Source organism: Neofelis nebulosa, chromosome 17 (assembly GCF_028018385.1).
Source record: "Neofelis nebulosa isolate mNeoNeb1 chromosome 17, mNeoNeb1.pri, whole genome shotgun sequence".
Lineage (NCBI taxonomy): Eukaryota > Metazoa > Chordata > Mammalia > Carnivora > Felidae > Neofelis > Neofelis nebulosa.
The window spans coordinates 41762604-41786735 of record NC_080798.1 but is presented as its reverse complement, the minus strand read 5'-3'; the positions used below and the strand labels follow the sequence as shown (position 1 = coordinate 41786735).

General features: G+C 40.6%; 2 long non-coding RNA genes across 3 annotated transcripts in view; one reads left to right on the top strand and one right to left on the bottom strand.

Moving 5' to 3' along the window:
- Window positions 1-24132, top strand: part of LOC131499573 (uncharacterized) — an 815236-nt gene that overhangs the window by 710913 nt on the left and 80191 nt on the right. The gene's annotated exons all lie outside the window — the stretch shown is intronic.
- LOC131499574 (uncharacterized) lies at window positions 9780-17127 on the bottom strand. The gene is made up of 2 exons (XR_009255962.1): window positions 16963-17127; window positions 9780-11482 (listed from the first exon to the last, which is right to left on the bottom strand). It is a non-coding gene; the product is annotated as an uncharacterized LOC131499574 (long non-coding RNA).

The window sequence follows — 24132 nt, the reverse complement described above, 5'->3', positions numbered from 1 at the left end:
AAGAACCTCCGTACTGTTGTCCACAGTGGCTGCACCAATTTACATTCCCACCAATAGCACAAGGGTTCCCTTTTCTCCACATCCTCACCAAAACCTGTTTTTTCTTGTCTTTTTGATACTAGCCATTCTGACTGGTGTAAGGTGACATCTGATTGTGATTTTGATTTGCAATTCCCTAATGAGTAGTAGTGTTGAGCATCTTTCACGTGGTCATCCATATGTGTTCTTTGGAAAAAAATGTCTTATCAGGTCCTCTGTGCACTTTTTAATTGAATTGCTTTTTAATTTAATTTTTATAGGTTATATATATATATATATATATATATATATATGATAATAACTACTTATTGGATCTATCGTTTGCAAATATTTTCTCCCATTCCGTAGGTTGCCTTTTTTGCTTTATTAATGATCTCCTTAGCTGTGCAAAAGCTGTTTGGTGTATTCCATTTGTTTATTTTGCTTTAGTTGTCCTTGACTGAGAAGAAGGATAAAAAAATAATGCTAAGGCTGATGTCCAAGAGTTTACAGTCGATGTCTTCTTTTAGGAGTTGTATGGTTTCAGGTATTACATTTAGGTCTTTCATCCATTTTGAGTTTTTATTTGTGTATGGTATAACAAAATGGTCCAGTTTCCCAGCACCATTTATTGAAAAATGTCTTTAAATCATTGTGTTCTCTTGCCTCCTTTGTCATAGATTAGCTGACCATATAAATATGGGTTTATTATAAATATGGGTTTATTTTGTGCTCTACATTTTTACCATTCATCTGTGTCTGTTTCTATGCAAGTATTATACTGTTTTGATTACTGTATATTTGTATTACAGTTTGAAATCAGGGATTATAACACCTCCAGATTTGTTCTTCTTAAGATTTCTTTGGACAATCTTGTCCATTAATATGGACATATTAATAGTATTCTTCCAATCCTGAGCACTGTATATCTTTCCATTTATTTGTGTTATCTTCAATTTCTTTCACCAATGTCTTATAGGTTTCAGACTACAGGTCTTTAATGAGAATGTAAATGGGATTGCTTTCTTAATTTTTCTGAGAAATTTGTCTAGTTTGTTTACACAACCAATTTCTATATATTGATTTTATATCCTACAGCTGAATGGAATTAATTTATTCTATTAGTCTTTTGGTGGAGTCTTTAGGATTTTCTCTGTATGGTGTCATGTCATCTTCAAAAAGTGGCAGTTTTACTTTTTTACCAATTTCTATGCCTTTTATTTATCTTGTCTGATTCCGTGGTTAGAACTTCCAGTACTATGCTGAATAAAAGTGGGGAGAGTGTGCATCCTTGTCTTGTTCCTTAGAGGAAAAGCTTTAAGTTTTTCACCATTAAGTATGTTAGCTGTGAGTTCGTCAAAAATGGCCTTTATTATGTTGAGGTATGCTGTCTCTACCCACTTGAGAGTTTTTTTTAATATAAATGAATGTTTAATTTTATCCAATTTTTTTTGTATCTGTTTGAAATGATCATAGGATTCTTATCCTTCATTTTGTTAATGTGGTATATCATACTGATTAATTTGTGGATATTGAGCCATCCTTGCATCCTTGGAACAAATCCAACTTTATCATGGTCTTGGATATTGTGAATGTATGGTTGAATTTGGTTTGCTAATATTTTGTTGAGGATTTTTGCATCTATGTTTCTTTCGAGGAGAATTGTTCCATTTCGTCTTTTTTTTTTTTTAATTTTTAATTTATTTTTGAGACAGAGAAAGAGCATGAACGGGGGAAGGTCAGAGAGAGGGAGACACAGAATCTGAAACAGGCTCCAAGCTGTCAGCACAGAGCCCGATGCGGGGCTTGAACTCACAAACCGTGAGATCATGACCTGAGCTGAAGTCAGATGCTCAACCGACTGAGCCACCCAGGCACCCCCCCATTTCGTCTTTTTGGCTAGTGCCTGCGGTAGCTCCAAACTGCAGGGCACTTCCTCCGTGCTGTCCGGAGAAACTTGTGTTGGTGGGTGGGGCCGCAATCAGACCAGATGTCTGCCCCCAGTTCACTACTGGGGCCCCAGTCAGACTGGTGTGTACCTTATCTTCCCCTCTCCCAGAAGCAGGACTCACTGTGGAGTGGTGTGGCCCCTGTCTGGGCTACTTGCACTATGCCAGGCTTGTGGTGCTGCTTCACTGGGATCTGGCCAAGGGCGTATTAAACGGGGTGGATCCACAAGGTGCACAGGGGCGGGAGGGGCAGGCTTAGCTAGCTTTGTGTTGGTGGTCCCCTGTGGGAGGGGCCCTGCAGCACCAGGAGGGAGGCCGCCCGTCGGAGGGATGTTGGTAGGGTCTGTGGTTTTGGTATCAGGGTAATGCTGACCTCAGAGAATGGATTTGGAAGTATTCATTCCTCTTCAGTTTTTTGGAATGGCTTGAGGAGAATAGGTATTAACCCTTAAAATATTTGGTGGGATTCACCTAGGAAACATTTAGTCCTGGACCTTTGTTTATTGGTAGTTTTTATTAATGATTCAGTTTAGTTACTAGCGATCAGTCTATTTGGATTTTGTATTTTTTTCTGATTCAGTCTTGGAAGATTATGGGTTTCTAGGAATTTATTTCTTCTAGCCAATTTGTTAGTGCATAATTGTTCATAATACCCAGAAGCCTTTGTATTTGTGTGTGATTGGTTGTAACTTCCCTTTGTGATTTTATTTGGGCCTTGTTTTTTTTTTTTTTTTTTTTCTTGGTGAGTCAGGATCAAGTTTATCAATTTTGTTTACCTTTCAAAGAAACAGTTCCATGTTTCATTGATCTTCTCTATTGCTTATTTTTTTAAGGCTCTTTCATTTATTTCCACTCTCATCTTTATTATTTCTTTACTTCTACTAAGTTTGGACCTTTTCTTTTTCTAGTCCACTTAGGTACAAGGTTAAATAGTTTGATTTTTTTCTTTTCTTTTTTTTTAATGTTTGTTTATTTTTGAGACAGAGACAGAGCATGAACCGGGGAGGGTCAGAGACAGAGGGAGACAGAGAATCTGAAACAGGCTCCAGGCTCTGAGCTGTCAGCACACAGCCCGATGTGGGGCTCGAACTCACAGACTGCGAGATCATGACCTGAGCCGAAGTCGGCCACTTAACCGACTGAGCCACCCAGGCACCCCTATTTTTTTGTTTCTTGAGATAAAACTGTGTTTCTATAGACTTCTCTTTTAGAGCTGCCTTGGCTGCTTCCCATATATTTTTGGATTGTTGTGTTTTCACTTTCGTTTGTCTCCAGGTATTTTTTTTTACTTGCTTTGTGATTTATTCAGCAACTTGTTTAGTTAGCATGTTGCTTAGCTTCCATGTGTTCAAGTTTTTCTCCAGTTTATTTTTTCTTATTGATTTCTAGTTTCATACCATGGTGGGCAAAAAAAAATACTTAATGTCAGTCTTCTTAAATTATTGAGATTTGTTTTGTGGCCTAACATGTGACCTATCCTGGAGAATGTTCAATGTGCCCTTGTCAAGAATGTTTATTCTACTGTTTGGGGATGGGATGTTTTATAAATATCTATTAACTTCAGTGGGTCTAATGTGTCATTTAGCGCCACTGTTTTCTTCATGATTTTCTATCTGGATGACCTACTCATTGATTTAAGTACGGTGTTATGGGGCGCCTGGGTGGCGCAGTCGGTTAAGCGTCCGACTTCAGCCAGGTCACGATCTCGCGGTCCGTGAGTTCGAGCCCCGCGTCAGGCTCTGGGCTGATGGCTCGGAGCCTGGAGCCTGTTTCCGATTCTGTGTCTCCCTCTCTCTCTGCCCCTCCCCCGTTCATGCTCTGTCTCTCTCTGTCCCAAAAATAAATTAAAAAGTTGAAAAAAAAATTAAAAAAAAAATAAAGTTGCCTACTATTAGTGTGTTATTGTCAATTCCTCCTTTTATGTCAGTTAATGTTTACTTTATATGTTAAGGTGCTTTTATGTTTGGCACATAGATATTTGCAGTTAGATTTTCTTCTTGATTTCTTAATAATTATGTAATGCCTTTCTTTGTCTCCTGTTCAAATTTTTATAATACCTCTGTTTTGTCTTAAGTATTGCTACCTCAGCTTTCTGTTTCCATTTGCATGGAGTATCTTCTTCTATCCCTTCACTTTCAGTCTGTATGTGTCTTTATGTCTGAAGTCAGTCTCTTGTCGCAGCCTCTAAATGGGTCTCTTTCCTTTCTTAATTGATTTAGCCACCCTTTGTCTTTTGATTGGAACATTTAGTCCATTACGTTTTAAGTAATTATTGACAGGTATAAAATTATTGCCATTTTGGGAATTGTTTTCTCGTTGCTTTGGTAATTCTCTGTTCCTCTCTTCTCTTGTGATTAGATTGGGGTTAGACTTTTAGTGTTTTGTTTGGATTTAAGTGAATCTATTATAGGTTTTTGGTTTGTGGTTACCATCAGGTTCATATAGATCATCCTATGTATAGAACAGTCTATTTTAAGTTAATGGTGACTTAAAATACATTGTAAAAGCATTATATTTTTTTGGGGGGGCGCCTGGGTGGCTCAGTCAGTTGAGCGGCCGACTTCAGCTCAGGTCATGATCTCACGGTCCGTGAGTTCTAGCCCCGTGTCGGGCTCTGTGCTGACAGCTCAGAGCCTGGAGCCTGTTTCAGATTCTGTATCTCCCTCTCTCTGGCCCTCCCCTGTTCATGCTCTGTCTCTCCCTGTCTCAAAAATAAATAAACGTTAAAAAAAAAAAAAAAGCATTATATTTTTATTCCTTAGCTTCATGTTTTGTTTTTGATGTCCTATTTTCTATATTTTTATTTTGTGTATCCCTTAACTACTGCAAATATAGTTGATTTTAGTAGTTTTGTCTTTTAACCTTCATACTAGCTTGGCAAGTGGCTGATTCACTGCCTTTATTATAGGTTTGTTTTTACCAGTGATTTTTTTTTTCTTTCATAATTTTCTTCTACTTGTGGTCTTTTATTTTCCATTTAAAAGAAATGCTCAAGGGACCACTTTTAAGGCCGGGTTAGTGGTGATGAGCTCCTTTAACTCCTGTTTATATGGAAAACAACTTCTCTTTCCTTCAATTTTGAAGGATAACCTTACTGGGTAGAATGTTTTTAATTGTAGGATTTTCCTTATCAGCATTTTGATTTTTTTTTTAATATTCTGAGACACAAAGGCAGAGTGTGAGCAGGGGAGGGGCAGAGAGAGAGACACACACACACAGAAGCGAGCTGCAGGCTCCATGCTGTTAACACAGAGTCCAACGCGGGGCTCAAACCCACAGACCACAAGATCAGGACTTTAGAGAAAGTCGGACGCCTAACTGACAGAGCCACCCAGGCACCCCTCCTGTCAGCACTTTGAATCTATTGTGTCATTACCTCTGGCCTATAGGTTTCTGCTGATCCACACACAAAAAAGAAACTTTCCAGAAATGGGGCCCATTCTGCAACCCAACCAGGCAGGGAAGCTAATTTATAGTCACACATGCTGTCTCAGTGCATGGGATGGTGCCTGGGGTGCGGGTTGGTTCTAGGAGAAATGTGACTAGTTGCTTTCTTCTTGCTGATTTTAAGATTCTCTCTTTATCTCTCAGTTTTCACATTTTAATTATATATCTTGGTGCAGACCTCTTTGTGGTTCTCCTTGCTTTCTGGACCTGAATGTTTCCTTCCCCAGGTTAGGGAAATTTTCAGCTATTTCTTCAAATAAATTTTCTGCCTCCTTTTCAGTCTCTTCTGCTTCTAGTACTCCTGTAATATGAATGTTAGTATGCTAGATGCTATCCCAGAAGTCCCTTAAACTATCCTTACTATATTAAATTCTTTTTTCTTTTTGTTGATCAGCTTGAGTGATCTCCAGCTACCATCTTCCAGATAGCTAATCTGTTCTGCATCCTCTAATCTGATTCCCTTTAGTGTATTTTTCATTTTATTTAATCTTTAGTTCTGATTGGTTCTTTATATTTTCTATCTCTTTTTCAAAGTTGTCACTGTGTTCACCCACTCTTCTTTTGGGTTTGGTGAGCATCTTTACGATCATTACTTAGAAATTTTTATCAGGTAGATTGCATATGTCTCTTTGATTTCGTCCTTTTTCTTCGTTCTTTTGTTTGGGACACTTTCCTCTCTCTCCTCAGTTTGCCTGACTCTCTGTGTGTGTTTCTATGTATTAGGTAGATCAGCTACATCTCTTAGTCTTGGAAGAGTGGCCTTATATAGAGAGTGTCCTGTGGGGCAAAGAAGCACAATCCCTTCCTCACCCAGCCATCAGAAGTAGGCACTCCAGGGCTGGTCCCTGTGTGGCTCAGCCATGACTGCTGCAGGCACACTGGTGGACAGCGCTGGCCTCTGCTATGGCTATGGGGGCACCAGTCCTGGCTGAGGTCACTCAGTAGGCGTGGTCAACAGGACCTGCTTTGGAGAGGCAACTGCCAGGGATGGTAGGTCAAGTGGTGCTAGCAAAGTAGATGGATAATGTCAGAAATAGCACCCCCTAGTGCTGGGCTAGATAAGAAGGGAAGTAGGAAAAAAGGCACCCAGCAGGCCTTCCCTTCCTGGAGACATTTCCTTCACATACTACGCAGGTGATTTCCAAACTGCTGCCTCTGTGCTGGGTCTCAGAGTGACTTTGGGCTCTTTAAGAGAAAAATCTTGTGGGCACCTGTGTGGCTCAGTTGGTTAAGCCTCCATCTTCAACTCAGGTCACCATCTCACAGTCTGAGTTTGAGCCTCACGTTGGCTCTGTGCTGACAGCTCAGAGCCTGACCCCTGCTTTGGATTCTGTGTGTGTGTCTCTCTCTCTCTCTCTGCCCCTCTCCTACTGGCACTATGTCTCTCTCTCAAATATAAATATGTTAAAAAAAAAAAAAAGAGCAAAATCTTGATATCCTATAGCCCTGTGACTCTCCTAGAGTTTTAAGTCTAACAGATTTTCAAAGCCAGACATTATGGGAGTTTGTCTTCCGAGGGAAGGTGTTCCTCATGTGAATCTTGAATGATCTGCTCCTCAGGCAGGATCACTGCATTTTTCACATCTGTCCTACTCCTGGGCTGCTGCACTAGGGGTGTAAGGTCCTGCCTAGATTGCATCTCTACCCCCCCCCCCCCGCCGCCTTGATGTGGCTTTTCTCTATATCTTTAGTTGTGTAAGAGCTGTTCTGCTAGCTTTCAGTTAATTCTCAAAGAGAGTTGTGCTCTATGTATAGTTTTGGTGTGTCCAATGGGTAAAGTGAGATCAGGATAATTCTTCCTCTACTATCTTGATTGTAACTCTTACAATCCTTCTTTAATGCGAGGCAAAATTTACCAGCTTTTCTTTGTTGGGAGATTTTTTATTACTAACTCAATCTCCTTAGTAATAATGGGTCTGTTCTTATTTTCTATCTTTTCCTGATTCAGTCTTGGTAGGTTATGATTCTAATAATTTTAGTTTGTCCAGTTTGTCGGCAGATAGTTTGTCTCCTTTTCCATTCACAATTTTGACTTGACTCCTTTTGTTCCCTTCCTTAGTCTAGCTAAAGGTTTACCTTTTTGTTTAATAAAACTAAGAGTTGGTTCTTTGAAAAGGTAATCTTTTCTCTTGTTTTCCTGTTTTCTATTTCATTTAATTCATTTTTTCCTTCTGCTAACTTTGGGCTTAGTTTATTTTACATTTTCTAATTCATTGAGGTATATATAGAGTTAGCTTGTGGAGTTGATGTCTTTGTTTATTAATGTGGGCATTTATTGTTATGAACTTCTTAGAAGTTCTTCTTTTGGCTGCATCCCCTAAGTTTTGCTATGTTGTGCTTCCTGTTTTGTGTTTCTCAGTATACTTTTCTGTCTCCTTTTAATTTCTTCTTTGATCCATTGGTGGTTCAGGAGAGTGCTGTTTAACTTACAAATACATGGAAATACTCCACTTGTTCTCCTATTGTTAATTTCTAGCATGTATACCATTTTTCAAATTTATTTTTTATTTTTTTTAACATGCATACCATTTTGATCAGAGAGATACTCAGTGTGATTTCTATCTTCCTGAAGTTGCTAAGACTTTGTTTCTATTGCCTAACATATAATCTGTCTCAGAAGATGTTCTCTATGTATACTTGAGAAGAATGTGTATTCTACTATTGTCAGAGAAAATGTTCTGCATATGTCTGTTAGGTCCATTTGGTCTATAGTGTTGCCCACATTGACTCTTTCCTTATTGATTCTCTGGATTATCTAATTATTAAGAATAAGATATTAATCATTTTTATATTATTTTTTGATTCTTTCAGTTCTGCTTTTGCTTTATATATTGAGATGCTCTAATACAGGGTAAATACATATTACAATTGTAACATCCTCCTGTAGGCCTTTATATAATGACATTCTTTAAAAATGGCAAAAGAGGAAGGCTTTCTTATCTCATAGATTTATAGCTACCCCTGCTTTTTAAAAAAATTATCTTTTGCTTGAAATATCTTTTTCCATCCTTTCACTCAGTCTGCTCTGCATGTCTTTAAGGTTACAGTAAGTCTTTGTAGGCAGAATACTGTTAAATCTTGATTTTTTTTAATTCATTCAGCCATTGTATGTCTTTTGGAGAACTTAATCCATTTACATTTAAAGTAATTATTAATAGGTAAGGACTTAGTATTGCTGTTTTGGTAATAGTTTTCTTTTTTGTAGATCCATTGTTCTTGCTTCTTATCCTACCCACTTTTGTGTGTTTGATGCCTTTTGGTATCAGTTTGCTTTGACTTGATTATCTTTTCTGTAATCACTACAGGATTTTTCCTGGGGTTACTATGAGGCCTGTATGAAATATCTTAAGTTGTTTTCAATTTATTCTCATTTTAATTTTGAGAGCACTCCCTATGTTTTCAACTTATACTTTTCACCACATGTAGGTTGATGTTATAATTTATATATTTTTAATCTCCTATCCAAAATAATTCAAGATATTATCATACTTATTTTCATTGCCTTTGTTTTTAAGTTTTAAACTAGTGTTGTAAGTGAATTATGTACAGTTACCATATTACAGAATATATATTTGATCATATATTTACCATTACCAGGGAGTTTTATACTACCTTATGCTTTTATGATATAAACCATCCTTTTTCTTCACTGAAAAAATTCCCTTTAACATTTAAGACCTGTCTAGTCTTAGAACTCTCTCAGCTTTTGTTTAAGAAAGCTCTCTCTCCTCCATTTTTGAGTAATTTCTTGGCCTGGTATAGAATTCCTGGTTTATAATTTCTTTCGAGATTTTGAATATATTGTTCCATTCTCTCTTAGCCTGAAACTTTCTGTTGAGTAGTCTTATGGGGGTTCTCTTTAGGTAAATTCTCTTTTCTCTTGCTGCTTCCAAAATTCTTTCTTGGTCTTTGACTTTTGCCAACTTAATTAGAATGTGACTTATTGGCGCCCTAGTTGGCTTCAGTCTATTTTGGATCCTTTCAGCCTCATGGATTTGGATGTCCATTTCTCTCCCCAAATTTGGGAATTTTCAGCCATTAGTGCCTTAAATATACTTTATCCCTTTCTTGCTCCTGGGATTCCTATGTGGGTATTTTTCTTTTGATTGTGCCCTATTGGCCCTGTATACCTTTTTTTTTTTTTTTTTTTTTTTTTTTTTTTTGCATGGTCAAGTCTGCTGGTGAAGCTATTTAATTGTTCAGTTCATTCAGTGTATTTTTCACTTCTAGGATTTAATTTTTTATGATTTTTATTTGTTGAACTTGTTCATGCATTGTTTTCCTAATTTTGTTGTCGTCTTCTGTGTTCTGTTAACTGTCAGACACTTCAGAATAATCCTCTTAAGTTTAGTGAACTACAAGATCTCCTTTTTTTAGTGTCATTTATTAGTGCTTCATTAGTTGCCCCTAGTGGTATCGTGTTTACATTTTTTAGTGATTTATGTCAGTATCTGCACATTTGAGTAAGTGGTCTCCTCTTCTAGACTGGGCCAGACCACTTGATTTTCTGCACTTATCAGTTTGTAACATCTTTGAGCAGGTGGCACTTGCTATCAGGGTCTGTTTAGGTGAGGCTTCGAATTAGTGTTTCTGCTTAGATGAGGCCCTTCACAGGTCACAAGTTGGAAAGAGCTCTGGTTAGGGTTGTGTCAGTCTGGAGGCAGCTCTATATTCCTTTGCCTGGGCAGGCTGCAGACTAGTCTTTTGAGGGTGGGAGGAATCAAGTCAGACCTGCACACTCAGCTGTCTGGACAAATGGCTCCACGGATACAAAGCTGCTGGTGATGTTCTCTGTTCAAGTACCATTATAATCAGGGCTGGCGGGCACACTACCAAGATTAGGGGTTTCAGCTAGCAGGACTGGAGGCTCTCTTCAGCAGTGGGCAGAGCTGCAGCTGAGCTTTCCTGCACAAGGAGGTGTAGGCAGCCAAAGAAAAGGTCCCAAGTCTGCTTAGCTCCCCAAGTGAGAGTCTTACCAGGCATACCTGTGCATCAAACTCTCTGGCCAGATAAGCTCACTAGTCTGTCTCCACAGATGGGCAGAGCCACTGGCTGGGCTGTTTGAGCGCTGCTGTGCCGAGACATTTCCCAGTTATCAGAACAGGCTTGCTGGTTGGGCAGGGCCAGGAACTGCATTCAGTATTGGTCTGGGCTAAGAATTAGCTGCCTGGCCAGGGTGAGGAGACCAGACTCAGAGTACAGCAAGGATCTTCATCTGAGTTCCCAGATCAGGCAGACCTGCATCCTGCCTCATTCCCTGGTCAAACTGCGCCACTGTCTTGGCCGTGCAGATGAGTGAGGCTGCTCCTTGGGACTTCCATCTGGGCATTGCTGGTAGGAACCATTTGGCCAAGATCTGAATGCTGGTTGTTGCAAGCCCTGCAGATTCTCCCATGATCTCCTTGAGGTGAGACCAAAGTATAAACTCCCCAAAAGGGACCCACTGTCCATGATGGGGTGTCTTTTCTTACTGGACAGCTGTAGGCTTTGGGGAGACCTCCCAGTGTGTCCCTCCCTCGGCTGGCATAATACCAATGTGTAACTGCTCCTCTTATCCTTCCAGTGAGGTCTGTCTCCAGGTCTTTGGTGCAGAGGTGCTTCACATTCTAGAATGTTTTCATTGATGTCTCATCATGAATGGTTTTCAGTTCTTGTACAGTCAGGAGCTACCTATGTTACCTTCCTGGTGACATCACTCCTACCCCATAATTCATACCTATGCAGCCATTTCTGCTCTTTTACATATTCACTATTTCTTCCTGTCATTTGCCATCCTGTGTGGCTAGGAGTTTCCTGATGGCAGTCCAGTCTTCTCATTCTTCATGTCTCCTATTACAAGGTTCCGGAAAGATAGATGGCTCACTCACTGTTGTTAGAAAGTTGTTTTCTTTCTCCCTCAGAGACCAGGTGTCAGTAAGCAAGTGTAACTTCATTAAGAACTTAGTTAATGCTCTGTTCACACTGAAGTTTTAATCTTCCAAAGAATGTTACCAGGGAAGCTTGATGAGTAAACAGGCCACGAAAGGAGGGTAGCATTCCCAACATCATTTAGCAGGAAGGTTGTAGATCTGAGAAATAAAGAGGAAAATCTCACTTTTTTGGTCTTGGAGTTTACTAAACCCACCTTGGCGTAGGGCACTTAGGGTTCCTTTTCCTTCTGCCTCGAAGCCAGTTTCTCCTGTTCGATAACGTGCTTTTAAAACCTTCATCCATCAGATCTTTGCTCAAATGCAAGTCCTTCCCTGACCATTTAATCTAAACTGGCATCTTCTAGTCACCCCGGATCTTATTCAGTATATTTTTTTCATAAAAAACTTAACATAATCTGTAACACTTGTTTCTAGATTTCGTTTGCTTATTTATTGTCTGAACCTCCTCTAGAATTAAAGTTCCATGAGGCACGGATTATCTCTTTGTTCACTGCAAAATCCCCTGTGCCTCAAGATTATTGGCAGAATAAATGAACTGGGGGAGAGAGTTAATAAATGAATTAGGGAGGAGTGTGTCTGAAACTGTGGTTCCTGCATGGTGTCAGCATCAATGGGGATCACGAGCATTTCATCATTCTTAGAAAGGCAAAGCCTTACCCTAGACCTTATGAACCAGGAACACTGGGGGTGAGGCCCAGCAGTCTGCATTTTAAGATTCTCCAGGTGCTTCTGATACCTGTTCAAACTGGTTGGGCTCTGTATCTCAATCTTCAATATACAATTAAGTCACCTGGGGTGTCTTCTCAGAATGCAGATTCTTGTTCAGGAGGGGTGGCTGGGGGTCAGGGAGCCTCCATTTCTCACGAACTCCAGGTGGCGCTCGTGCTGCTATCCACTGGCTTGCCAAGAATCTTTGCTGTCATCTGGGGAGCTATAAAATGTACTGATGCTGGTGCTGCCCTTCCTTCCACATTCTACTTTAATTGGTCTGGAGTACAGCTGGACTGAGTCCTTTGAAAAGCTCCTCTGGCGATGCCCATGTGCAGGCGAGGCTAAGAACTGGTGCCTTCAAGGAACGGCACGCGCCTCTTCAGAGTGTCACTGCCTGCGGCAGGTGAGAGGCATTCTGATTCCTGGTCTGAAGGCAAGTTTGGGCCAGGGTATTCCTATGGTTTAGGTACCGTGAGACACAAGACCTGAGTGTTTTTGAGAACACCCAGAAAATGAAGGCTACAGGAAAGCAAACTCAAGAAGCTAGAAGCTGTGGGGGAAGTCAAAACCCTCCGCTTACTTACCCACCCTAGATGCACAAACCCATCCACTTGGTATCAGGATTTGATGATGCTCACTCGATGCAGATCCAGGAATACAAAAACCAGTGATGTTTTGTCCTGAAGATAAAATGTTTCAGGGATTACGTTAGCCGGCCAGGTTAATTAAAAATGACTCCGATAATTAGTTTCGTGTGTTTAGTTTCTTTGTTATTAGCTCAGGCGCTTTTCATAGAAGGGACAGAAGATTGTAAATGAAACCTCTTTTGGCTTCTCTGTCCCTCCTCTGAACTTGTGTTCTAAAAAAGTGCATCATGCATTCAGAAGGTTGTCTAGATTTGAAATAAATCATCCTTTCAGCATACACAGCTCCAGATATGTTGGGTTATACCTTGAGAATGAAGAGACATAAAAGTGCTGTTTTGTTTTGTCTCTTTTTCCTATTAACATGCCCAGTGGGACTTCAAGAGGTTGATATTTATTAGGATGTTCCAAGAATGCTATCCAAAATGAACAATGAGAAAATAAATATAAATACCTCTCCTAATAAGATTTTAAAGAAGTCTTCCAAACAAGACACGGGAAGTGGGCTGTAACCCTGAATCACTTGTTCTGAGGTCTTGGGTGGAGCTTTTTCTCTGCTTTCTAGGCTGCAGTGAAGGTTATAAGGGTTCAGCAGGAAAAAAGCTCTGGGAGGCAAAACCATACCCTTTTTCTGGGACTGATCCCCCACCCTAGTCAAGGAGGTCAGCAAAGCGAGGACTATATTAAAGGATACTGTCCAACTTGGTCATAGTTGTTCCACAATGTAGATACCATATAAACCTGGCTAATTCCCTCTCCAAAAAATTAGAAAATTGGAATAAGGGGACACAAAGTCTGGGAGTTTTAAAGGTACTTAAATGACATCAGTGTAGAGCAGCGCTCTGCTATTGAAACTTCTCAGGTAATAGAAATGTTCCATACCTTGTATTATCCAATAGAGTAGTGCCATGTGGATAATGAGTATATGAAAGGCAGCTACAATGACTGAGAAACTGAATTTTTAGTTTTACTTAATTTTAATTTAAATTAGCAATTAAAGTTAAATTTAAAATTACATTTAGTGTATGGGGCTCTGTGCTGATAGCTCAGAGCCTGGAGCCTGCTTCAGATTCTGTGTCTCCCTCTCTCTCAAAATATAAACAAACATTTACAAAAATTAAAAAAAATAAAAAAAATATATATATTGTATTGGACAGCATAGCACTAGAGTTCAATTTTATGGCCTTTGGCTTCCAAGGAAATCTCCAGAGCCTCTTTGGGTATCTCCTTTGTCAACTTATGGTTCTTTAGCTGTTGCATCAATTTTATGAGATACCCCAGGAGCTTTTTGATAAATCCCCAATTTATTTCAACTAGCCAAAGGAGCCCTAATTAAGAGATTACATTAATGGAAAGCTTAAATACTGTTCTTTTGTAGAGGGAGTTCTGTCCATCACATTAAAACCATACAGATGTGAAGATTCTGGACCTATTCTTCTCCATGGGTATTCCCCCAAAGTAGGAAGTAAAGGTGGAATAACTCTTTACTTAACATGTCACAGGGCTACTTGCATAGGTGGAAGTGCCTGACATGGTGCATGACCTTGAGCATTTTTTTTCCACAACATGAGCTTTGGTTCCCCCAATCATAAGGTGGGGGGGAGCTTTTTAATTTCAACATTGTAACTGTTACCACATAATAGCTCATCCAATCCTCTCAACAAGCTTGTGAGGTAGATGCCCTTACTGTCATCATCACCATCATGACATCACTGCTATTCCTTAGCGTTTAGCGATACCAAGAATCAGAGGTGAAGTCAGCTGATTCAGATCCCACTGCTAATATGCAGAGGAGGCAGAATTCACAACCCGGTCTTCTGACTCCGAATTTGACTCTTAGTCGAGAAGAACATCTGTATCTGTTTTAAAATTTTATGGACACAGAAGAAATACCATATGTTTTAATACTTTGGGGAAACAATGTGAAGCAAATAAAGTTCTCATTTTAAGAGAGAAGAGCAAGGGTATCACTTTTTTGGGTCTGGATTTTGAGGTGTGTTCTTCAAAGTTCTGTGCTTGGAATGATGCTTGTAGTATAAAAATGGACTAAAAATTATGGGGAAATCTAGAGAATGTGCCTTAAAGGTAAGCCAGATTACTGTTCTATGTTTAATTATAGCCAATTCTTTTGGCATCTAGTATGTTCTATTCTCACTAAATCCTTACCACAGGCCAATGGGGTTAATACTAAAATTCTTAGTTTCAATATGAAGTTTTGATAAAGCTTGACTGACTTGTGCACAATCACAGAAGTTGGCCAAGATCTGCCTGACTATACAGCTCAAGTTCTAAGCGATGATTTCTTCCATGTGAATTATGAATCTTTGATAAAATTTCACCATAATGGTTCACCTTGTTTTACTGGCACTGCATACATAAAAGGAGCCAGTGTCCACAATGGGCATATCATGACTCCTAGGGGATTAATGTGATGGTGACAAAAACACTGGCATGAGATAGCTCAAGGTGATGTGACCCTCAACCACACCAGCCTCTCCTAGATATTTCTTCTCTGATGTTAACATTGAAATGCTATGGCTTTTCTTAAACAGGGGACAGATAACTGCCATTACACTCTTACTAGATCCCATCTGATAGAATGTACCTTATCCTTCGTGGTAATACATAATCAAACTCACAACCAGAAAGAATAGAACTTGTGGGATGCTGAATTATTCTGACTCCTAATATTGCTATTAGATAAGATAAAGGCTGAAGAACAGGCTGTATGTGCTTATCTCCTCTAAGCATCGTTGATGTATTGCATGTGCAGAATTCAAGAGGATGGATGAGAGGTTAAGTATTACATTTTCTCATTAAAGGTTACAGTAACCTATTACAAGAAGACTGTAACTTAAAGTGTGTGGCTGAGGAAGAGCCTGTATTTGGACCAAAACGAGATCCCCTCCAGAAGGTTCTGATTTATCAGAGGCCTTGTGGGGCACTGTGAACATTTTTCAAACAGCCCAAGCCAGATGAGCATATGTGAAACTCATGTTGAGGATGCATATGGGAGACCTAGGTTTCAGGTCAAGAATGACTGAAGGTTGCTCTCAGCAACAGGCTATCTTGAATATGGTTAGCCACCCACTATGGAAGTGGGATTTCAGAGGTTAATGATGACTTTATTGGTAGTCCAGTGCTGGGGATTATTGATCTGGCTCTGGTTCTATTCATCGAACCTACCATATGATCTATAATAAGGAAGTATTGGACTGAAGAGTTTCCGTCAATATTAAGAGCTGAGTTCATATGGCTTTTTTCATTTGTAACTCATTACCAAGAGGGAGAGGCGGTCACAGGTGGGGTGACCAGGAATGTGGACGAACTCAGATAATGACATATTGGCAAGAATTAGAGGGCACTGCGATGATTAGCTAGAAGGAGAGATACTGAGGGGGAAGAAAATAATTATTTTTCAGATTCAAACAATTTAATATTCCTACAGAGCTGATTATTCACTAATTAAAATGTTCAGCTTGACACAAGATTAATGGGAGAAGAGGATTAAATGGAGATTTTACCTAGATTGAAAGTGATTTGAGGACAAAGAGCCATGTCTTTGTCATAATTGCCACGTGTAGCATTATGGCAACTACTTCATCCAATGTCAACAACTGTTTGTTGACAGGAACTATACAAAGTGACTATTAGGTAAGAGACTTAATAGGAATCAGAATTGTCTGAAAATTAGAGCTGATAACCAACCGAAGAAGTCCTTATGTCACTAGATATTTATTATCAGAGTCTGGATAGCCACCTGTCAGGTGATCTGTCCACATGAAAGATGCCTAGATAGGTACTTTTCTGAGTTTCCACAGTGATATTGTTAGTAACTAACGGATACATCAGAATATAAATCACTCATTGTATATCATCCTTGAAGCTGATTATATTATTGAAGTAAGTTTAGTATCTGAGTAGCAAGGACCCTGAAGAATGAAGGAAAACATTGGCTGGGGAGGACATAGTAGGGAAGTCTAGATCCCTGATGAAAAAATGTACCTTTATAACAAGTTGGTTCTAATATTTCCCAGAGACTTGATATCTTCCCGCTGCCCCAGCCCCCTGCAGGACCTGTTTGGCTACTCAGCCAAGGTCTTGGTGGGTTATCTTTCACTGAGTCTGGTAGGACTGAAGGACTCCCATCTCTACCAACTAGACATGATAGTTGTCATTTCTCTCATCAGGCTTTTTTCCTTCCTTGAATCGAGAGTTGAATAGGTATCTACTTACACTACACACACATATATATCCACCTACCTGCTTGTCCATGTATCCCTTTCTCCCTCGTTCCTTGAAAGTGCATTATAGTGGGCTTCAGGTGATCTCCCATAAATTCCATGTGGCCATGGCCAAGTCATTTAACCTCTCTAAAACAAAGGTCTGATGAGTTTCCACCTGGAGTCCTTTCCATTCCAAATGTAACATTTGCATCATAGGCACAGCACAGGAAAAGTGAACATATAAAACCTATTTTCTAATTCAAGGGAACATTATATCTGGATTTGGAGAGTCACACAAGTGATAAGTCAACAACCAAAGCCACATGACTAGGCAGAATATGATTGGGTTGGAAGAAAAGGGGGCAGTAAGTTCTGCTAAGGGTTATGAGAGGGAGGAGTTCCTGGAAAAGTTGTGTAAAAAAACAGGCTTCCTATTGATAAGAGTTAAATTGACAGAAAGAATCAAGGCAGAGGGTTTCCCTAAAATGGTGGAGGCAGCATACTGTGTATAAAGCCATGGGTATGCATGAAGGTGAAGAACAAATAGGTGTTTTATTTTACATAAACAAAAGTTATAAAGATACTAGACATTTTCAAACCCTTTAAAAATGATTTTTTTTCATCTTCGAGAGAGAGACAGAGACAGAGCACAAGTGGGGGAGGGGCAGAGAGAGAGGGAGACACAGAGTCCCAAACAGGCTCTGAGCTGTCAGCACAGACCACGAGATCATGACCCCAGCTGAAGTCGTACACTTAACTGACCAAGCCACCCAGGAGCCTCAAAGATACTAGACATCTTTAAAGTGCTAGGTTCAGGATGTAGGGCCTCCCAATCAACATACTGGGGGGGGGGGGGGGGTTGAAGGTTGAACAGAGCAATGCTTTACAAATAGCTTTTTGGAAAAAATAGCCTGAAAGCCTGGAGGAACATGGACTGATTGCATGGGACAGAGTTAGAAGAAAGAAACTAGACAGAGATGTCTCATTCTAAGTTCGCTATTTTTCTGCTGGAAAAAAACCCCATCAGCTTCCAATGAACTGCCTTTTATTATGACACAAAAGCCATAAAAGTAGTGATGTATATAAAAGCAGTGCAGGATGTTTTTAGTGGCTTTATGAAATAAAAACAGCAGTAGATAGTTAAAATTGGAATGCCCTGCATCAGGTTATAACCATCTGAGTTTGGAAACTTGGAACAGCAATGTAATCATATTTTTATAGCTCTAGCGTGGTCTTTTCCCTCAGATAACTGAACTATGAGTGGGTGAGAAGGGAAAACCCAGCAAATCAATGCCGTTAAATAGCAAAAGAAGAGAGCCTTTGAATTTCAGTGGCCATGCCCATTATGAGTTTGATAAAATAATCAGTTTCCTGAAACCAGAAATATGTATACTATGAATAAAGTTAAGATTGATACTTGGGAAATCAAGTTCTTTAACAAAATAATGTCATTGGTAGGAAGCTACCATACCAAGTGCTGTGACATCTGTGACTTCATTGTGTACCTATCACAATTCTGAGAAGGATGGTTTCCACAAATTCATAGATGTGAACGCTGAGGTTCAGAAGAGCTGACACATTTGCCCATGGTCCCACAGTTGAGGCAGGGTATCCCTGGATCGATCCCAAGATGGATTGTAAGCCTCATGTCTGCCGATGCCATGTGAAAATTTTCACAAACTTCACTCATCTGTGAAGATTCAGTGTCTTTCTGAAGTTGCCACTGTGGCTTTTAGACTGGAATGTTTCATTTGGTCACTGTGGCTGTGAAAATCCTGCTCAGGTCTTTTAGAAAAGAATCCTTCTTATTCATTAGCCAAGTTATCTGTCTAGAGTCTTTTGTTTGCTAGGGATGGAAGCAGATCTCTCTAGAGGTTATACAATCAACAGAAGAGTTGTTTGCTCAAGACAAATGATTTGCTTGGTGTAGTATGTTGTTATGGCAGAAATGTGGACATTAATGGATAATACACTGAATGATTTAGGTGATCAAGATTTTCTTTGATTTTGCCCCCGAGTCCACCCCAGCGTGGGGTTAGTAAAATGGTATACTAAGTTAAAAAAAAAAAAGTATCATTTTAAGGAATGAAGGAAAGATGAGGCATCTGAATATTTAAGATACTTTCACAACTAACTTGTATTACCCTCATGGCCCAAGGGAGAATATGAGGTCTGGAGTGGTCATGCCATGGTCCATGAAAAGCAGCTCACATACTGAAAACTAGGTCAGGCTAACTGTTAAATCTATACTTAAATGGCCTCATTAAACCCTTTCTGTTGTAAGTTATTCTAGTTGCACATATTACAAAGAAGGTTTTGACTCAGTAGCATTCAATGCTATTTCTTCATGTGTTATGTAAATAGAGAAAATAACATTTCATGTCAATCACCATTTTGGAGTAACTTCAGGAAGCTATAAGAAATACAGAGGGAAATATGAGAATAGAAGGGTTGAGATTGAAATTATAGGCTCTATGGTCAGTCAGGGTTTGCCTCTTTCCTCCTTGATTTCTGTTTGAATGATAATTTCATCTACTTGTAAGAGGACTGTGAGAATAGAATGACATTATGTGTGTGAGCTGCTCAGCTCTGCGCTTGGTGCCTACCAGAGGTCAAATCACAATAGGTGTAACAGTAATCCCTGTATTGTGTTATGTATTGAATACTTATGTTCCAGGAATTGTCCTAAGTGACTTATGCACATTAATTCATTCAGTCCTCACTATCACCCCTTGAGGTGTAGGTATTATCATCTCTTGCGTGAGGGTGAAGTAATGGAGGTACACAGATGGTCTCACAGCCATTAAGTGGTGGATCCAGTGGTAGGACTCCACAGCCCATAATCATAACTACTATGCTGTATGGACCCTCTAGTAGTTACAGAAGACCACAGTGGGAGAGGAAGTGCCCAGTTCCACAGTGAGAGTCCAAATCTGGAAGCCACTGGAAGCCAAGCCAGGGAATGCTTTGGGGCATACAGGAGGGGCTGCATCCCAATGAAAGCATCAAGCACAGTTTTTAGATGTAGGGTTTAAGATAGGTATAGGGGAAAAGACAGGAAAACATTCAGGTAACAGGCCTATAAAAAGAATAACTTAAACTCTATTACAGATATTTGTTGAGTAACCTCTCAATCATTGGGTTGTGGCCAACCTGACTTCCCATCAACTACACAGCATGATGCTAGTGTAGAGTTCAGATGGATCTGCCTCAGGTTCAGCTCTGCTGCTCATGAGCTGTGGATTCCACTTCTCTGACAGGCAGTCAGTCAGTAAATGCAGTTATCCTACCTCACAATTTTGCCTTGATTCTAAATGAGACGCCATAAATAACATGACAACATAGTGACTGTCTATAGGAGGGTTTCAGTAAGTGTTGGCTGCCAGAAAAGGTCTGTGCCTTGGGTTACAAGTGAGACCTGAGTTTACTCAGCCAAGAAGGTCTGCCCAGAATGCATGCCACTATCAATCATGATTTGCAATTCTTGCTCTGCACAGCTTTTAAGTATCTAGACCCATGTTAAGTTCATCTAGAAGACACATCCTACATTACCTTTGGAGATTTCCTGTATCTCTGTTTTTCTAAAATTCTTACAATTTCTATCATGGAAGAGTGTGTTTAGTTTTTTGGAAGGGCACGTTTTCATGAGAACTGCCTTTAGGTACCTTTGGAAAGGCTCTACGATACCACTTCTCACCTGCTTATGTGACACGAGGCACCCCAGTAGAGTTGCTAGATAAATGCATATGTATTAAATGCATATGTAACTGGGCATCTTGCATGTTAAATATAAATAACATATTTTGGATATACTTCCAAAATTTGTTGTTTATCTGTAATGCAAATATAACTGGGTATCATATTTTCATTTGCTATGTCTGCTAGCCCTACTCTTAAGGTTCAGGGAGCTCCTTAGGGGTGGAATATCAGTTTTAAAATCAGATCTGGGGGTTCAAATCCTCATTCGGTCACTTATTGGTTGTATAACCTTTCCCTCTGAGGTAAAAAGTCCTTATGTTAACCAGGATAATTACAGATGAAGACACTCAGAGTCACTAAAAAGGTAGTGTGAAATAACATAGGCCAATATGCTTAGTACACCTCCCAGAGCATAATACAAGTGCCACATCTGTTAAAGTAACTTTCTGTGCTGTTAAAGCACTTTACAAACAGTGCTATTCCCTAAAACTGTACAGACTCATTTTTACTATTTTTTCTCCAGGGCCATACAATGGATAGGTGGCAAATTTGAGATCGTAACTCAAGTGTTCTAATTCCTACTCCAGAGTTTTCTCTGATGTCCCACTCTCTCTCTGGAAGGCTCTCTCACATGAATAATTGTCCCCAGTTAATGGGAGGAAGATTCAAAATGAAATTTATACCCACAGTTTGCAGTGTGGTCCATTGCCATGGCTTAGAGTCCTTAAGAGCAGGATTCTTCAGGAAAGCATTTTTAGCTTTTAGGATTTTGTTTCTAAGGATGGAAAATTCATTTTAGGAGAAGGAATGCAGGGTATAGTGGTGTTGGAGCCAGGATCAGTCTCACCCAGCATGTGATCTACAATAGCACCAGTCACTACTCATGAACCATGGATACTCTCATGCTTGGTATTTTTTTTTTAATGTTTTTGTAATGTTTATTTTTGAGACAGAGAGGGACAGAGCATGAACGGGGGAGGGGCAGAGAGAGAGGGAGACACAGAATCGGAAGCAGGCTCCAGGCTCTGAGCCATCAGCCCAGAGCCCGACGTGGGGCTCGAACCCACGGACCGCGAGATCGTGACCTGAGCTGAAGTCGGACGCTTAACAGACTGAGCCACCCAGGCGCCCCTCATGCTTGGTATTTAATATACGAACTCAAGGTATGTTATGCCTGGTTACAAAGGAGGACGTTGAAGGTTGGTGGAGTTATGTGATCTTTTCCCCAATCACACAGCTTGTAAGTAGCAGAACTAGGATTCAAACTCAAGCATGACTTACACCAAAAGCCATTTTTTAATACTGCCCAAGGCTACTTCTGCTTGCTTTTCTAGTTTTTCTGAGCAACGATAAAGAAACAAAGCATCTGGTTCATGAACCAAGAACATGCCTCTATGGACCTCCCTCCTTACCCTTACCTCCAACCCTTAAAAGGGGAGAAACAGGGACTTGTGAAATTTCCACAGTTCCCTTAGGGACAGCAGCCAGGAATGCTTCATGGCTAGATGCACAATGCCTCAAGTACTCAGAATTTCATTTCCTCAGCCACAAAAGCCATTCATTGCCACCACGGGCCCAATATAGCTGGTCCCTTGTTCTAAGCCTGAGAAATTCTCTCGGTATCTTACTTCTCAGGGAGAAGGGCCATGCCAGGCCCTGGAGGTACTAATGATGGAGAGCAGCAGATTTGAGATGTGCCAGTCTCATTTATAACCATGTTGTGGGCTGGAGAAAGCCGGTCATGCTGATGAATAGTGATTTACCTGCCCAGCTAATAGCTACTTGTTGTAACATGACCTAACCCATGCTCAGAGCACAGGGTGTTCCGATGCAGTCGACAGCAACAGCAGAAAGACCACTTTGCATATAGTCTGAGAGTTAAGTTTCTGGGTCTACCAGTTAAGTGCATCTAGATAACTATCACCATAGATCCTATCATTGTTAACACTTACCCATTACACAGCAAGTTCCGGGCACTAAAGAACAGCTTAAACATCAACAAAATGTAGCCCTGTGTCTCATATACGCCCCCCTCCCAAAACAAAATTGGCAAGAGATAGACTGTTAGTGTGAGAAGTGCTCAGAACACAGGGCACACACCAAGAAGGAGATAACTAAGTCTTAATGAGAAATAATGCTTTACTAGACTAGATTCGTTTACTAGACTAGAGGACATGTTCTGCAGAAAGAGAATACCTGTAGAGAGTAATAGCATCAAGATGGTGACATAGGTTGTTCCTGACTTTAGGCCCCCTCATGAGACAACAATCCATGGCCAAGACCCTACCGCAAAGATCTTAGAACACAGGGTAAGACTGAAGCACTCACCAGCAACACAGAGACTGAGACAGACAACATTAAAAGAATAAGAGAAGAGGCTACACTGCCCTTCCCACTGAGAGGGCCCCTCTGAGCCTACAGCTCCTCCAGTGACAAGACAGCCTAAGCTGGACATCCAGCTCCCCGAGCATTGTGGGTTGCTTTTCAGGAAGCCCACTGTGGTCTCACTTTATATGAACTGTGGGGTAATATGTAGGACTTGAGCACTGGGTATCAGAGAGCACTGGAAAAGGATGGTAAGGCTTACAGCAACCATGCTCAGATCCTGGCCGACTGAGCCCCAACTGCAGTGGCACCCGACTGTAAATCCCAGCCTAAGGCATTGCTCATCTACAGGGCCAACAGTGGCCCAGTCAGATGAGAGAACTCAGAAGGGCACAGGTCTGCCAGATTGAGGACCCCAGTTAACAAGCAATGCTGGCCTTGAAGCCAGTTGATTCTGCCTGGGCAGGGAGGCTAATTCATAGCTGCAGCTACTTCTGAGTTTAGATCCCTTCCCTGCCTTACCAGGAAACATCTGCCTATATGTAGAGCTCTGCCAGTGCCCCTATCTGCCCAGGGAGCTTGGTACACAGTTTGGCCTGATTTTTGTCTCCAAAGAGCCTTGCCAGTGCAGGGGCCTATTCTGAGGCCCCACTTGGGTGGGAAATCTAATTTATAGCCTTTCCCACTCTTGAGTACTGCCTCCACCCTGCCTGACCAGGAAGTCTATTCAGAGTTCCAGGGAATCCATGTAGTCTGTCCTGCAATGCTGATTTATAGTGGCACCTGAATAGAGAATCCAGCTGTCTGCCCAGGTAATGTGGTGCATATTTCTGCCCAGTTTTGTCCACAGATAAGAGCTTTGGTGTTTGAATGATCCAGGCAGACTAATCTGAAGTCCCAACATTGCAGAGTAAAACATTCAGCCTTCCCAATCAGTAAACCTAACGAGAACCTGTGGGAAGTGGTATAGCCAATCCTCAGCCCTCTACCCAATAGCACTTGAACAAAGAACACAGCCAGTAGTTGTCCCTGTCTGCAGATCAAAGCCAGTGGCCCATTAGGACCAGGGAATTAGGTGCATAGTCCTGCCTAACACAAGCTATTCTAACCTTAGTTCCCCTTCTGCTGCCCTACCCAAGCATCAAAGCTAATTCAAAGCTCTTCTTCCTGTCAGGTATCATGC